We start from the raw sequence: 15,999 nt of genomic DNA on the forward strand, positions 1-15,999 counted from the left end.
GATAAACACAATAATTAAAAACCGAAAACAGAAAGAAAATAAAGAACAAGGAATGAATCCACCTCTAGTGGCGTCTTCTTCTTGAAGGACCAATAATGTTCTTCAACTCTTCTATGTCCCTTCCTTGCCTTTGTTGCTCCTCCCTCATTGCTCTTTGATCTTCTCTTATTTCTTGGAGAGTGAGGGCGTGTTCATGGTGTTCCACCCTTAGTTGTTCCACATTATGGCTCAAATCTTCCAAGGAGGTATTAAGTTGCTCCCAATAGTTGTTGGGAGGAAAGTGCATTCCATGAGGCATTTGTTGATGATGAACTTCCTCATGTTCTCCTTGGGAGCCGTGAGGAACTTCCCTTGTTTGCTCCATCCTTTTCTTGGTGATGGGCTTGTCTTCTTCAATGGAGACATCTCCATCTATGATAACTCCGGCTGAATAACATAGATGGCATATGAGGTGAGGGAAGGCTAGCCGTGCCATGTATGAAGGCTTGTCAGCTATTTTGTAGAGTTCATTGGATATGACTTCATGAACCTCTACCTCCTCTCCAATCATGATGCTATGAATCATGATGGCCCGATCCACAGTAACCTCAGATCGGTTGCTTGTAGGGATGATGGATCTTTGGATGAACTCCAACCTTCCTCTAGCTACAGGCTTGAGGTCCAGTCTTCTTAGTTGGACCGGTTTGCCTTTGGAGTCTACTCTCCATTGGGCGCCTTCCACACAAATGTCCATTAGGACTTGGTCCAACCTTTGATCAAAGTTGACCCTTCTAGTGTAGGGGTGTTCATCACCTTGCATCATAGGTAAATGAAACGCCAACCTCACATTTTCCGGACTAAAATCCAAGTATTTCCCCCTAACCATTGTGAGATAATTCTTTGGATTCGGGTTCATACTTTGATCATGGTTTCTAGTGATCCATGCATTGGCATAGAACTCTTGAACCATTAAAATTCCAACTTGTTGTATGGGGTTGGCTATGACTTCCCAACCTCTTCTTTGAATTTCAAGTCGGATTTCCGGATACTCATTCTTCTTGAGTTTGAAAGGGACCTCATGGATCACTTTCTTCTTTGCCACAACATCATAGAAGTGGTCTTGGTGGCTCTTGGAGATGAATCTCTCCTTCTCCCATGACTCGGAAGTGGAAGCTTTTGCCTTCCCTTTTCCTTTTCTTGAGGAAATTCCGGCCTTGGGTGCCATTGATGGTGAATGAAAAAAAAATAAAAAGCTTAGGCTTTTTACCACACCAAACTTAAAGTTTGCTCGCCCTCGAGCAAAAAAGAAAAGAAGAGTAGAAGAAGAAGAGAATATTGGAAGAGAGGGAGAAGAGAGGGTTCGGCTATATGAAAGAGGAAGGTGTTTGTGTTGTGTGAAAATGATGAAGAATGGAAGGGTATTTATAGGGAGGGGGGAGGGTATAGGTTCGGCCAATTTGGGTGGGAATGGGTGGGAAATTGAATTTGAAAGTAGTGGGGGTAGGTGGGGTGTATGGGGAAGAGAAGGTTGATGTGAATGGTGAATGGGGTAATTGGGAAGAGGAATTGAGGTGATAGGTGAAGGTTTTTGGGAAGTGTGACATTGAGAATGAGATTTGGATTAGGGGAGTGTGATTAGGATTAAAAGAAAAGGTAGGTGGGGATCCTGTGGGGTCCACAGATCCTGAGGTGGGGATCCTGTGGGGTCCACAGATCCTGAGGTGAAAACAAATACCATTCCTTCACCATATAGGCATGTAACATGCCTTCATACATCATTCTGGCGTTCAAACGCCCATTGATGCACGTTCTGGGCGTTAAACGCCCATTGGTGCACGAAATTGCAATCACACTTTTGCAACTCCGCACAACTAACCAGCAAGTGCACTGGGTCGTCCAAGTAATACCTTACGTGAGTAAGGGTCGATCCCACGGAGATTGTTGGTATGAAGCAAGCTATGGTCACCTTGTAAATCTCAGTCAGGCAGACTCAAATGTATAATGGTGATGAACGAAAATAACATAAAAGGTAAAGATAGAGATACTTATGTAATTCATTGGTAGGAACTTCAGATAAGCGCATGAAGATGCCTTCCCTTCCGTCTCTCTGCTTTCCTACTGCCTTCATCCAATCCTTTCTTACTCCTTTCCATGGCAAGCTCGTGTAGGGTTTCACTGTTGTCAGCAGCTACCTCCCATCCGCGCAGTGAAAGCTAATGCACGCACTCTTGTCACAGTGCTGCCAATCACCGGTTTGGTTCCCTCCCCTACCGGAATAGAATCACTCTTTTGCGTCTGTCACTAACGCCCAGTAGGTTACAGGTTTGAAGCACATCACAGTCATTCAATCATTGAATCCTACTCAGAATACCACAGACAAGGTTAGACCTTCCGGATTCTCTTGAATGCTGCCATCAGGTCCTGCCTATACCACGAAGACTCTGATCTCACGGAATGGTTGGCTCGTTTGTCAGGCGAGCACTCGGTTGTCAGGCGATCAACCATGCATCGTGCAATCAGGAATCCAAGAGACATTCACTAAGCCTCAGATGCTTGTAGAACAAGAATGGTTGTCAGTCACCTTGTTCATGGGTGAGAATGGTGATGGGCGTCAATCATCACCTTCATCATGTTGAAGAACAAGTGATATCTTGGATAAAGAACAAGCGGAATTGAATGGAAGAACAATAGTAATTGCATTAATACTCGAGGTACAGTAGAGCTCCACACCTTAATCTATGGTGTGTAGAAACTCCACCGTTGAAAATACATAAGAACAAAAGTGATCATTGGTTTTGGCCCCAAGGAGGGAACCAGAAGAACCAAGATGAAAATACAATAGTAAAAGGTCCTACTTATAGAAAACTAGTAGCCTAAGGTGTACAAAGATGAGTAAATGACATAAAAATCCACTTCCGGGCCCACTTGGTGTGTGCTTGGGCTGAGCAATGAAGTAATTTTCGTGTAGAGACTCTTCTTGGCGTTTAACTCCCATTTTGGTGCCAGTTTGGGCGTTTAACTCCCATTTAGGTGCCAGTTCCGGCGTTTAACGCTGGGATTTCTGTAGGTGACTTTGAACGCCGGTTTGGGCCATCAAATCTTGGGCAAAGTATGGACTATTATATATTGCTGGAAAGCCCAGGATGTCTACTTTCCAACGCCGTTGAGAGCGCGCCAATTGGGCTTCTGTAGCTCCAGAAAATCCACTTCGAGTGCAGGGAGGTCAGAATCCAACAGCATCTGTAGTCCTTTTAAGTCTCTGGATCAGATTTTTGCTCAGATCCCTCAATTTCAGCCAGAAAATACCTGAAATCACAGAAAAACACACAAACTCATAGTAAAGTCCAGAAAAGTGAATTTTAACTAAAAACTAATAAAAATATACTAAGAACTCAACTAAAACTACTAAAAACATACTAAAAACAATGCCAAAAAGCGTACAAATTATCCGCTCATCACAACACCAAACTTAAATTGTTGCTTGTCCCCAAGCAACTGAAAATCAAATAAGATAAAAAGAAGAGAATATACTATAGACTCCAAATTATCAATGAAACTAAGCTCCAAATTAGATGAGCGGGACTAGTAGCTTTTTGCCTCCGAACAGTTTTGGCATCTCACTTTATCCTTTGAAATTCAGAATGATTGGCTTCTTTAGGAACTCCGAATCCAGATAGTGTTATTGATTCTCCTAGTTAAGTATGATGATTCTTGAACACAGCTACTTATTGAGTCTTGGCCGTGGCCCAAAGCACTCTGTCTTCCAGTATTACCACCGGATACATACATGCCACAGACACATAATTGGGTGAACCTTTTCAGATTGTGACTCAGCTTTGCTAAAGTCCCCAATTAGAGGTGTCCAGGGTTCTTAAGCACACTCTTATTGCCTTGGATCACAACTTTATTTCTTTCTTTTTCTTTCTTTTTCTCTTTCTCCCCTTTTTTTTTTCGTTTTTCTCCTTCTTTTTCTCTCTTTTTTTTTTTTTGTATTCACTGCTTTTTCTTGCTTCAAGAATCATTTTTATGATTTTTCAGATCCTCAGTAACATGTCTCCTTTTTCATCATTCTTTCAAGAGCCAACAATTTTAACATTCATGAACCACAAATTCAAAAGACATATGCACTGTTTAAGCATACATTCAGAAAACAACAAGTATTGTCACCACATCAAACTAATTAAGCTAGTTTTAAAGATGAATTTGAAATCCTGTACTTCTTGTTCTTTTGTGATAAAAACAGTTTTCATTTAAGAAAGGTGATGGATTCATATTCATAGCTTTAAGGCATAGACACTAAGACACTAATGATCATAAGACACAAACATGGATAAACATAAAGCACTAAAATTCGAAAAACAGAAGAATAAAGAACAAGGAGATTAAAGAACGGGTCCACCTTAGTGATGGCGGTTCTTTCTTCTTCTTGAAGATCCTATGGAGTGCTCGAGCTCCTCAATGTCTCTTCCTTGTCTTTGTTGCTCCTCTCTCATGATTCTTTGATCTTCTCTAATTTCATGGAGGGTGATGGAGTGTTCTTGGTGCTCCACCCTTAGTTGTCCCATGTTGGAACTTAATTCTCCTAGGGAGGTGTTCAGTTGCTCCCAATAGTCTTGTGGAGGAAAGTGCATCCCTTGAGGTATCTCAGGGATCTCTTGATGAGAAGGGTTTCTTGTTTGCTCCATCTTCTTCTTAGTGATGGGCTTGAGGTCATGCCTTCTCAGTTGAACCGGCTTTGGATGCCATAAATGGTTATGGAAAAACAAAGAGCAATGCTTTTACCACACCAAACTTAAAAGGTTTGCTCGTCCTCGAGCAAAAGAAGAAAGAAGAGAGTAGAAGAAGAAGAAATGGAGGAGAGGGAGATGACTTTGTGGTTCGGCCAAAAAGGGGAAGAAGTGGTGGTTTATGAAGGATGGATGTGAGTGGTGAAGAGAAAGAGATGTTGAGGTGATTGGTGAATGGGTGAAGAAGAAGAGAGAGAGTGGTGGGGTTGGTGGGGATCCTGTGGGGTCCACAGATCCTGAGGTGTCAAGGAAAAGTCATCCCTGCACCAAATGGCATCAAAATCCACTTTTTGAGCCATTTCTGGCGTTAAACGCCGGGCTGGTGCCCATTCCTGGCGTTTAACGCCAGGTTGTAGCCCTTTTCTGGCGTTTAACGCCAGTCTGGTGCCCCTTTCTGGCGTTAAACGCCCAGAATGGTGCCAGACTGGGCGTTAAACGCCCAACTGCTAGGCTTACTGGCGTTTAAACGCCAGCAGCTTCTTCCTCCAGGGTGTGCTGTTTTTCTTCCTATTTTTCATCCTGTTTTTGCTTTTTTCATTGTTTTTGTGACTTCTTATGATCATCAACCTACAAAAAAGATAAAATAACAAAAGAAAATAGTTAACTATAAAACATTGGGTTGCCTCCCAACAAGCGCTTCTTTAATGTCATTAGCTTGACAGAGGACTCTCATGGAGCCTCAGAAATACTCAGAACCGTGTTGGAACCTCCCAACACCAAACTTAGAGTTTGAATGTGGGGGTTCAACACCAAACTTAGAGTTTGGTTGTGGCCTCCCAACACCAAACTTAGAGTTTGACTGTGGGGGCTCTGCTTGGCTCTGTTTTGAGAGAAGCTCTTCATGCTTCCTCTCCATGATGATAGAGGGATGTCCTTGGGCTTTAAACACCAAGGATTCTTCATTCACTTGAATGATCAACTCTCCTCTATCAACATCAATCACAGCCTTTGCTGTGGCTAGGAAGGGTCTGCCAAGGATGATGGATTCATCCATGCACTTCCCAGTCTCTAGGACTATGAAATCAGTAGGGATGTAGTGGTCTTCAATCTTCACCAAAACATTCTCTACAAGTCCATGAGCTTGTTTTCTTGAATTGTCTGCCATCTCTAATGAGATTCTTGCAGCTTGCACCTCAAAAATCCCTAATTTCTCCATTACAGAGAGGGGCATGAGGTTTACACTTGACCCTAAGTCACACAAGGCCTTCTTGAAGGTCATGGTGCTTATGGTACAAGGTATGGAAAACTTCCCAGGATCTTGTCTCTTTTGAGGTAATTTTTGCCTAGACAAGTCATCCAGTTCTTTGGTGAGTAAAGGGGGTTCATCCTCCCAAGTCTCATTTCCAAATAACTTGTCATTTAGCTTCATGATTGCTCCAAGGTATTTAGCAACTTGCTCTTCAGTGACATACTCATCCTTTTCAGAGGAAGAATACTCATCAGAGCTCATGAATGGCAGAAGTAAGTCCAATGGAATCTCTATGGTCTCATTTTGAGCCTCAGATTCCCATTGTTCCTCATTGAGAAACTCAGAGGAGATTGGTACACGCCCACTGAGGTCTTCCTCAGTGGCGTCCTCCTCCTCTCTTTCCTCTCCATATTCGGCCATGTCTATGGCTTTGCACTCTCCTTTTGAATTTTCTTCTGTATTACTTGGGAGAGTGCTAGGAGGGAGTTCAGTAACTTTCTTGCTCAGCTGACCCACTTGTCCTTCCAAATTTCTGATGGAGGACCTTGTTTCATTCATGAAACTTTGAGTGGTCTTTATTAGATCAGAGACCATTGTTGCTAAGTCAGAAGTATTCTGCTTAGAATTCTCTGTCTGTTGCTGAGAAGATGATGGAAAAGGCTTGCCATTGCTAAACCTGTTTCTTCCACCATTATTGTTATTGAAACCTTGTTGAGGTCTCTCTTGATTCTTCCATGAGAAATTGGGGTGATTTCTCCATGAAGAATTATAGGTGTTTCCATAGGGTTCTCCTAGGTAATTCACCTTTTCCATTGAAGGGTTCTCAGGATCATAAGCTTCTTCCTCAGATGAAGCATCCTTAGTACTGCTTGGTGCATTTTGCATTCCAGACAGACTTTGAGAGATCAAATTGACTTGTTGAGTCAATATCTTATTCTGAGCCAATATGGCATTCAGAGTGTCAATCTCAAGAACTCCTTTCTTCTGATTAGTCCCATTGTTCACAGGATTCCTTTCAGAAGTGTACATGAATTGGTTATTTGCAACCATTTCAATTAGCTCTTGAGCCTCTGTAGGCGTCTTCTTTAGATGAAGAGATCCTCCAGCAGAGCTATCCAAAGACATCTTGGACAGTTCAGAGAGACCATCATAGAAAATACCTATGATGCTCCATTCAGAAAGCATGTCTGAGGGACACTTTCTGATTAATTGTTTGTATCTTTCCCAAGCTTCATAGAGGGATTCTCCATCCTTCTGTCTGAAGGTTTGGACTTCCACTCTAAGCTTACTCAATTTTTGAGGTGGAAAGAACTTTGCCAAGAAGGCATTGACTAGCTTTTCCCAAGAGTCCAGGCTTTCTTTAGGTTGAGAGTCCAACCATGTCCTAGCTCTGTCTCTTACAGCTAAAGGGAATAGCATCAGTCTATAGACGTCAGGGTCAACTCCATTAGTCTTGACTGTGTCACAGATTTGCAAGAATTCAGCTAAAAACTGATGAGGATCTTCCATTGGAAGTCCATGGAACTTGCAATTCTGTTGCATTAGAGAAACTAATTGAGGCTTAAGCTCAAAGTTGTTTGCTCCAATGGCAAGGATAGAGATGCTTCTCCCATAGAAGTTGGGAGTAGGTGCAGTAAAGTCACCCAGCACCTTCCTTGCATTGTTTGCATTATTGTTGTTTTCGGCTGCCATGTCTTCTTCTTCTTTGAAGAATTCGGTCAGGTCCTCTAAAGAGAGCTGTGCTTTGGCTTCTCTTAGCTTTCGCTTCAAGGTCCTTTTCAGGTTCAGGGTCAGCTTCAACAAGAATGCCTTTGTCTTTGTTCCTGCTCATATGAAAGAGAAGAGAACAAGAAAATATGGAATCCTCTATGTCACAGTATAGAGATTCCTTGAGGTGTCAGAGGAAGAAAAATGGAAGACAGAAGTAGAAAATTCGAACTTTATCAAAGAAGATGGAGTTCGAATTTTGCATTAAGGAATAGAGTTAGTCCAAAAATAGAAGGATGTGAGAAGAAGGGAAGTAATTTTCGAAAATTAAGTAAAAGATTTTGAAAACATTTTTGAAAAACACTAATTGATTTTCGAAAATAAAAGTGGAAAAGAAATCAAGTGATTTTTGAAAAAGATTTTGAAATTAGAAATAAAAAAGATTTGATTGAAAACTATTTTGAAAAAGATGTGGTTAAGAAGATATGATTAGTTTTAAAAAGATGTGATTGAAAAGATATGATTTGAAAACAATTTTAAAGAGATATGATTTGAAAACAATTTTAAAAAGATATGATTTGAAAAATTAATGACTTGCCTAACAAGAAAAGATATGATTCAAACATAAAACCTTCCTCAACAGAAAAGGCAAAAAATGTTCAATCAAATCATTAATTGTTAGTAAGTATCTTTGAAAAAGGAAAGAAATTAATTTTGAAAACATTTGATTGAAAAGATATGATTTGAAAAAGATTTGATTTTGAAAAACTTTGAAAAATTGATTTTGAAAACAAAATCTTCCCCCTTTGCCATCCTGGCGTTAAACGCCCAGAATGGTGCACATTCTGGCGTTTAACGCCCAAACTACTACCCTTTTGGGCGTTAAACGCCCAGCCAGGCACCCTGGCTGGCGTTTAAACGCCAGTCTGTCTTCTTCACTGGGCATTTTTGAATGCCCAGCTTTTTCTGTATAATTCCTCTGCAGTATGTTCTGAATCTTCAATTCTCTGTATTATTGACTTGAAAAGACACAAATTAAAAATATTTTTGGATTTTTATAATAAGGAATAATCAAAATGTACTTAATGCATGCAAGACACCAAACTTAGCAGTTTGTATACCATTGACACTAACAAAATGAGAATGCATATAACAAAACACTTAAGTCAATAGAATTCAAAGATCAAAACAAGGAAATCATCAAGAACAACTTGAAGATCAATGAGGACACATGCATGAATGCAGTAAGAACAGAAACATGCAATTGACACTAAACTTAAGATGAGACTCTAGACTCAAACAAGACATATTTTTGGATTTTATGCTTTTGTAATTTTTTTTTTGGTTATTTTTCGAAAATTAGGTGAAAAGGAAAATAAAGGTATCAAAATTCTTAATGAGAATTCCAGGAATCATGCAATGTTAGTCTAAAGCTTTAGTCTAAAGGAATTAGACATAGCTAGCTAAGCTTCAGCAAGACATTGCATTCAAGAGCTAAATTGATGATGATCAATCAGCTTTGGTGATGATAAGAACATCACCTTGAAACACTAGAATTCATCCTTAAAGAACTCTGAAAAAAAAATACCTAATCTAAGCAACAAGATGAACCGTCAGTTGTCCATACACAAGAACAATCCCCGGCAACGGCGCCAAAAACTTGGTGCACGAAATTGCAATCACACTTTTGCAACTCCGCACAACTAACCAGCAAGTGCACTGGGTCGTCCAAGTAATACCTTACGTGAGTAAGGGTCGATCCCACGGAGATTGTTGGTATGAAGCAAGCTATGGTCACCTTGTAAATCTCAGTCAGGCAGACTCAAATGTATAATGGTGATGAACGAAAATAACATAAAAGGTAAAGATAGAGATACTTATGTAATTCATTGGTAGGAACTTCAGATAAGCGCATGAAGATGCCTTCCCTTCCGTCTCTCTGCTTTCCTACTGCCTTCATCCAATCCTTTCTTACTCCTTTCCATGGCAAGCTCGTGTAGGGTTTCACTGTTGTCAGCAGCTACCTCCCATCCGCGCAGTGAAAGCTAATGCACGCACTCTTGTCACAGTGCTGCCAATCACCGGTTTGGTTCCCTCCCTTACCGGAATAGAATCACTCTTTTGCGTCTGTCACTAACGCCCAGTAGGTTACAGGTTTGAAGCACATCACAGTCATTCAATCATTGAATCCTACTCAGAATACCACAGACAAGGTTAGACCTTCCGGATTCTCTTGAATGCTGCCATCAGGTCCTGCCTATACCACGAAGACTCTGATCTCACGGAATGGTTGGCTCGTTTGTCAGGCGAGCACTCGGTTGTCAGGCGATCAACCATGCATCGTGCAATCAGGAATCCAAGAGACATTCACTAAGCCTCAGATGCTTGTAGAACAAGAATGGTTGTCAGTCACCTTGTTCATGGGTGAGAATGGTGATGGGCGTCAATCATCACCTTCATCATGTTGAAGAACAAGTGATATCTTGGTTAAAGAACAAGCGGAATTGAATGGAAGAACAATAGTAATTGCATTAATACTCGAGGTACAGCAGAGCTCCACACCTTAATCTATGGTGTGTAGAAACTCCACCGTTGAAAATACATAAGAACAAAAGTGATCATTGGTTTTGGCCCCAAGGAGGGAACCAGAAGAACCAAGATGAAAATACAATAGTAAAAGGTCCTACTTATAGAAAACTAGTAGCCTAAGGTGTACAAAGATGAGTAAATGACATAAAAATCCACTTCCGGGCCCACTTGGTGTGTGCTTGGGCTGAGCAATGAAGTAATTTTCGTGTAGAGACTCTTCTTGGCGTTTAACTCCCATTTTGGTGCCAGTTTGGGCGTTTAACTCCCATTTAGGTGCCAGTTCCGGCGTTTAACGCTAGGATTTCTGTAGGTGACTTTGAACGCCGGTTTGGGCCATCAAATCTTGGGCAAAGTATGGACTATTATATATTGCTGGAAAGCCCAGGATATCTACTTTCCAACGCCGTTGAGAGCGCGCCAATTGGGCTTCTGTAGCTCCAGAAAATCCACTTCGAGTGCAGGGAGGTCAGAATCCAACAGCATCTGTAGTCCTTTTAAGTCTCTGGATCAGATTTTTGCTCAGATCCCTCAATTTCAGCCAGAAAATACCTGAAATCACAGAAAAACACACAAACTCATAGTAAAGTCTAGAAAAGTGAATTTTAACTAAAAACTAATAAAAATATACTAAGAACTCAACTAAAACTACTAAAAACATACTAAAAACAATGCCAAAAAGCGTACAAATTATCCGCTCATCACCCATGTTATGCATGTTTCTGGCGTTGAACGCCAGTTTCATGCTTGTTTCTGGCGTTCAGCGCCAGATTGTCCTCTGTGTGCGCATCCTGGCGTTAAACGCCAGGTTGTTGCTTGTTTTGGGCGTTCAGCGCCAGAATGGTGCTCTGTTCTGGCGTTGAACGCCAGATAGATGCACCTTACTGGCGTTGAACGCCAGCCTGTGCTGCCTCCAGGGTGAAAATTTTTTTCTTCTGTTTTTGACTCTGTTTTTAATTTTTTTGATTTTTTCGTGACTCCTCATGATCATGTACCTAATTCAACACAAAAATAACACCAAAACAAAATAAAATAAAATTAGATAAATAAAATTGGGTTGCCTCCCAACAAGCGCTTCTTTAATGTCAATAGCTTGACAGTGGCTCTCATGGAGCCACAAGATGATCAGGTCAATTTAAGTGTGGTATTCCCAACACCAAACTTAGAGTTTGGATATGGGGTTTGAACACCAAACTTAGAGTTTGGTTGTGGCCTCACAACACCAAACTTAGAGTTTGACTGTGTGGGCTCTTCTTGACCTTGAACTGAGAGAAGCTCTTCATGCTTACTCTCTTTTGTCACAGAGGGATGGCCATGTGCCTTAAACACAAGGTAGTCCCCATTCAATTGAAGGACTAACTCACCTCTGTTGACATCTATCACAGCTCCTGCTGTGGCTAGGAAAGGTCTTCCTAGGATGATGCATTCATCATCTTCCTTCCTAGTGTCTAGGATTATGAAATCAGTAGGGATGTAAAGGCCTTCAACCTTTACTAGGGCGTCCTCTACTATTCCATAAGCTTGTCTCACTGACTTGTCTGCCAGTTGTAATGAGAACAAGGCAGGTTGTACCTCAATGATCCCCAGCTTCTCCATTACAGAGAGTGGCATAAGATTTATCCCTGACCCCAGATCACATAGAGCTTTTTCAAAGCTCATGGTGCCAATGGTGCAAGGTATTAAGAATTTGCCAGGATCTTGTCTCTTTTGAGGTAGAGTTTTCTGAATCCAAGTATCTAGTTCACTAATGAGCAAGGGAGGTTCACTTTTCCAAGTCTCATTACCAAACAATTTGGCATTCAGCTTCATGATAGCTCCTAAGTATAGAGCAGCTTGCATTCCAGTCACATCTTCATCCTCTTCAGAGGAAGAATAGTCTTCAGAGCTCATGAATGGCAGAAGGAGATTTAATGGAATCTCTATGGTCTCTAGATGAGCCTCAGATTCCTCAGGATCCTTAATAGGAAACTCCTTCTTGCTTGAGGGACGTCCCAGGAGGTCTTCCTCACTAGAATTTTCGTCCTCCTCCTCCCTAGTGTATTCGGCCATGTTGATCACATCAATGGCCTTGCATTCTCCTTTTGGATTTTCTTCTGTATTACTTGGGAGAATACTGGGAGGAGTTTCAATGACTTTCTTACTCAGCTGGCCCACTTGTGCCTCCAGATTTCTAATGGAGGATCTTGTTTCATTCATGAAACTAAAAGTGGCCTTTGACAGATCAGAGACTATATTAGCTAAATTAGAATTATTCTGTTCAGGATTCTCTGTCTGTTGCTGAGAAGATGATGGATATGGCTTACTATTATTCAGCCTGTTGCGTCCACCATTGTTAAAACCTTGTTGAGGTTTTTGTTGATCCTTCCAGGAGAAATTTGGATGATTTCTCCATGATGAGTTATAGGTGTTTCCATAGGGTTCACCTAAGTAATTAACCTCTGCCATGGCAGGGTTCTCAGGATCATAAGCTTCTTCAGAAGCTGCCTCTCTATTACTGTTGGATGCATGTTGCAATCCATTCAGATTTTGAGAGATCATGTTGACCTGTTGAGTCAACACTTTGTTCTGAGCCAATATGGCATTCAGAGCATCAATTTCAAGAACTCCTTTCTTCTGAGGTACCCCATTATTCACGGAATTCCTCTCAGAAGTATACATGAACTGGTTGTTTGCAACCATGTCAATGAGTTCTTGAGCCTCCCCAGGCGTTTTCTTCAGGTGAATAGATCCACCTGCAGAATGGTCCAATGACATTTTCGAAAATTCAGAGAGACCATAATAGAATATATCTAATATGGTCCATTCTGAAAACATGTCAGATGGACATCTTTTAGTCAGCTGCTTGTATCTTTCCCAAGCTTCATAGAGGGATTCACCATCTTTTTGTTTGAAGGTTTGAACATCCACTCTCAGCTTGCTCAGCTTTTGAGGAGGAAAGAACTTATCTAAGAATGCAGTGACAAACTTATCCCATGAGTCCAGGCTATCCTTGGGTTGAGAATCCAACCATACTCTAGCTCTGTCTCTTACAGCAAAAGGGAAAAGCATGAGTCTGTAGACTTCAGGATCAACTCCATTCGTCTTTACAGTCTCACAGATCTGCAAGAATTCAGTTAAAAACTGATAAGGATCTTCAGATGGAAGTCCATAAAACTTGCAGTTTTGTTGCATTAGAGCAACTAGTTGAGGCTTAAGCTCAAAGTTATTGGCTCCAATGGCAGGAATGGAGATGCTTCTTCCATCAAACTTGGACGTTGGCTTTGTGAAGTCACCAAGCATTCTCCTTGCATTATTATTATTATTTTCGGCTGCCATGTCCTTCTCTTGTTCGAAAATTTCTGAAAGGTTGTTTCTCTTAAAGAGGTTTTTGGATTGTTGTAATTTAGCTTCTCTTAATTTTCTCTTCAGAGTCCTTTCAGGTTCTGGATCAATTTCAACAAGAGTGCCTTTATCCCTGTTCCTGCTCATATGAAGGAGAAGAAAACAGGAAAAGAAAAAGGAATCCTCTATGTCACAGTATAGAGATTCCTTTATGTTAGTAGAAAAAGAAAGGGGTATAAGAAAGAGGAAGGATGGATTCGGATTTTTGGATGAAGAGAGGTGAAGAGAAGTGTTAGTAATTAAATAATTAAATAGAAGAATAAAAGAGAAGAGAAAATTCGAAAATAATTTTTGAAAAGGAGTTAGTGATTTTCGAAAATTAGAGATAAAATGTAATTAAAATTAAAACATGGAACAATCACTTAATTAAAAAGAATTTTTGAAAAAGAGAGGGATATTTTCGAAAATAGAAGAGGGAAAATTAGTTAGGTGGTTTTGAAAAAGATAAGAAACAAACACAAAGTTAGTTAGTTGATTGAAAAAGATTTGAAATCAAAATTGAAAAAGATAAGAAGATAGCAAGTTAGATAAGATATTTTGAAATCAAATTTTGAAAAAGATAAAATTTTTTTGAAAAAGATAAATTAAAAGATAAAAAGATTTAATTCAAAAATAATTTGAAATTATTTATTTCACTAACAAGAAACTACAAGATAAGATTCTAGAACTTAAAGATTGAACCTTTCTTAACAAGAAAGTAACAAACTTCAAATTTTTGAACCAATCACATTAATTATTAGTGAATTTTCGAAAATTACATATAAAGATAAGAAAAAGATTTTGAAAAGATAAGGTTTTTAAAATTGAAATTTTGACTTGACTTGTAAGAAACAACTAATTTTGAAAATTTTTGACCAAGTCAAACCAAAATTTCGAAATTTTGGAGGAAATTAAGGAAAAGATATTTTTTTGATTTTTGAATTTTTAAAGAAAAACACAAAAATGACCCAAAACATGAAAATTTTGGATCAAGACACAAGATGCATGCAAGAATGCTATGAATGTCAAGATGAACACCAAGAACACTTTGAAGATCATGATGAACATCAAGAACATAATTTTGAAAAATTTTTGATGCAAAGGAAACATGCAAGACACCAAACTTAGAAATTTTTAATGCATGAAAAATATGAATGCAAAAATGCACATGAAAAACAAGAAAAGACACAAAACAAGAAAACATCAAGATCAAACAAGAGGACTTATCAAGAACAACTTGAAGATCATGAAGAACACTATGAATGCATGGATTTTCGAAAAAAAAAAATGCAAGAAAAAATTTTAAAAACATGCAAGACACCAAACTTAAAAATTGACTCAAGATTCAAACAAGAAACACAAAATATTTTTGATTTTTAGGATTTTCTAATTTTTTTGTATTTTTATTAATTATTTTCGAAAATAAAGTTTTGGAAAAACGAAAAATAAAAAGAAAAATTTTGAAAAAGATTTTTGAGAAGAAAATTACCTAATCTGAGCAACAAGATGAACCGTCAGTTGTCCATACTCGAACAATCCCCGGCAACGGCGCCAAAAACTTGGTGGACGAAATTGTGATCACATTATATGTTTCTTGGATTTTGAATGAAAGCTTATTTATGGCACTGCCATGTTCTAATTATTTTGAGATGAAGGCTTCTAAGGGGCAGCACCTGTGTGAGGTTTTCTTTATTGGAATTCACAACTCCGCTCAACTAACCAGCAAGTGTACTGGGTCGTCCAAGTAATAACCTTACGTGAGTAAGGGTCGAATCCACAGAGATTGTTGGTATGAAGCAAGCTATGGTCACCTTGTAGATCTCAGTTAGGCGGATTAAACATGATACTTAATTAGATTCAAATAATAAAATAGATAAAATAAAAGGGATAGAATACTTATGCAGATTCATTAGTAGGAATTTCAGATAAGTGGAATGGAGATGCTGTAGAGCTCTCAGACGCCTGCCTTCCTACTTCTTCTACTCAATCCTTCTTACTCCTTTCCATGGCAAGCTTTATGTAGGGCATCACCGTTGTCAGTGGCTACATCCCATCCTCGCAGTGAAAGCTAATGCTCACGCACTCTGTCACAGTACGACCAATCACCGGTCGGTTCCCTCCCCTACTGGAATAGAATCCCTCTTTTGCGTCTGTCACTAACGCCCAGCAGGTTACAGGTTTGAAGCTCGTCACAGTCACTCAATCCTAGAATCCTACTCGGAATACCATAGACAAGGTTTAGACTTTCCGGATCCTCATGAATGCCGCCATCTATCTAACTTATACCACGAAGATTCTGTTGGGGAATCTAAGAGATACACGTTCAAGCCTTGTTGCATGTAGAACGGAAGTGGTTGTCAATCACGCGCGTTCATCAGTGAGAATAGTAAT

At 39.8% G+C, this 15,999-nt stretch overlaps 1 non-coding gene across 1 annotated transcript; it reads left to right on the forward strand.

Annotated features, from left to right (window-relative positions):
• Positions 1-7,134: 7,134 nt before the first annotated feature.
• On the forward strand, positions 7,135-7,242 carry LOC130938583 (small nucleolar RNA R71). Its single transcript, XR_009069743.1, has one exon. It is a non-coding gene; the product is annotated as a small nucleolar RNA R71 (small nucleolar RNA).
• The last annotated feature ends 8,757 nt before the right edge of the window (positions 7,243-15,999 follow it).

Source organism: Arachis stenosperma, chromosome 6, assembly GCF_014773155.1.
Source record: "Arachis stenosperma cultivar V10309 chromosome 6, arast.V10309.gnm1.PFL2, whole genome shotgun sequence".
Taxonomy (NCBI): domain Eukaryota; kingdom Viridiplantae; phylum Streptophyta; class Magnoliopsida; order Fabales; family Fabaceae; genus Arachis; species Arachis stenosperma.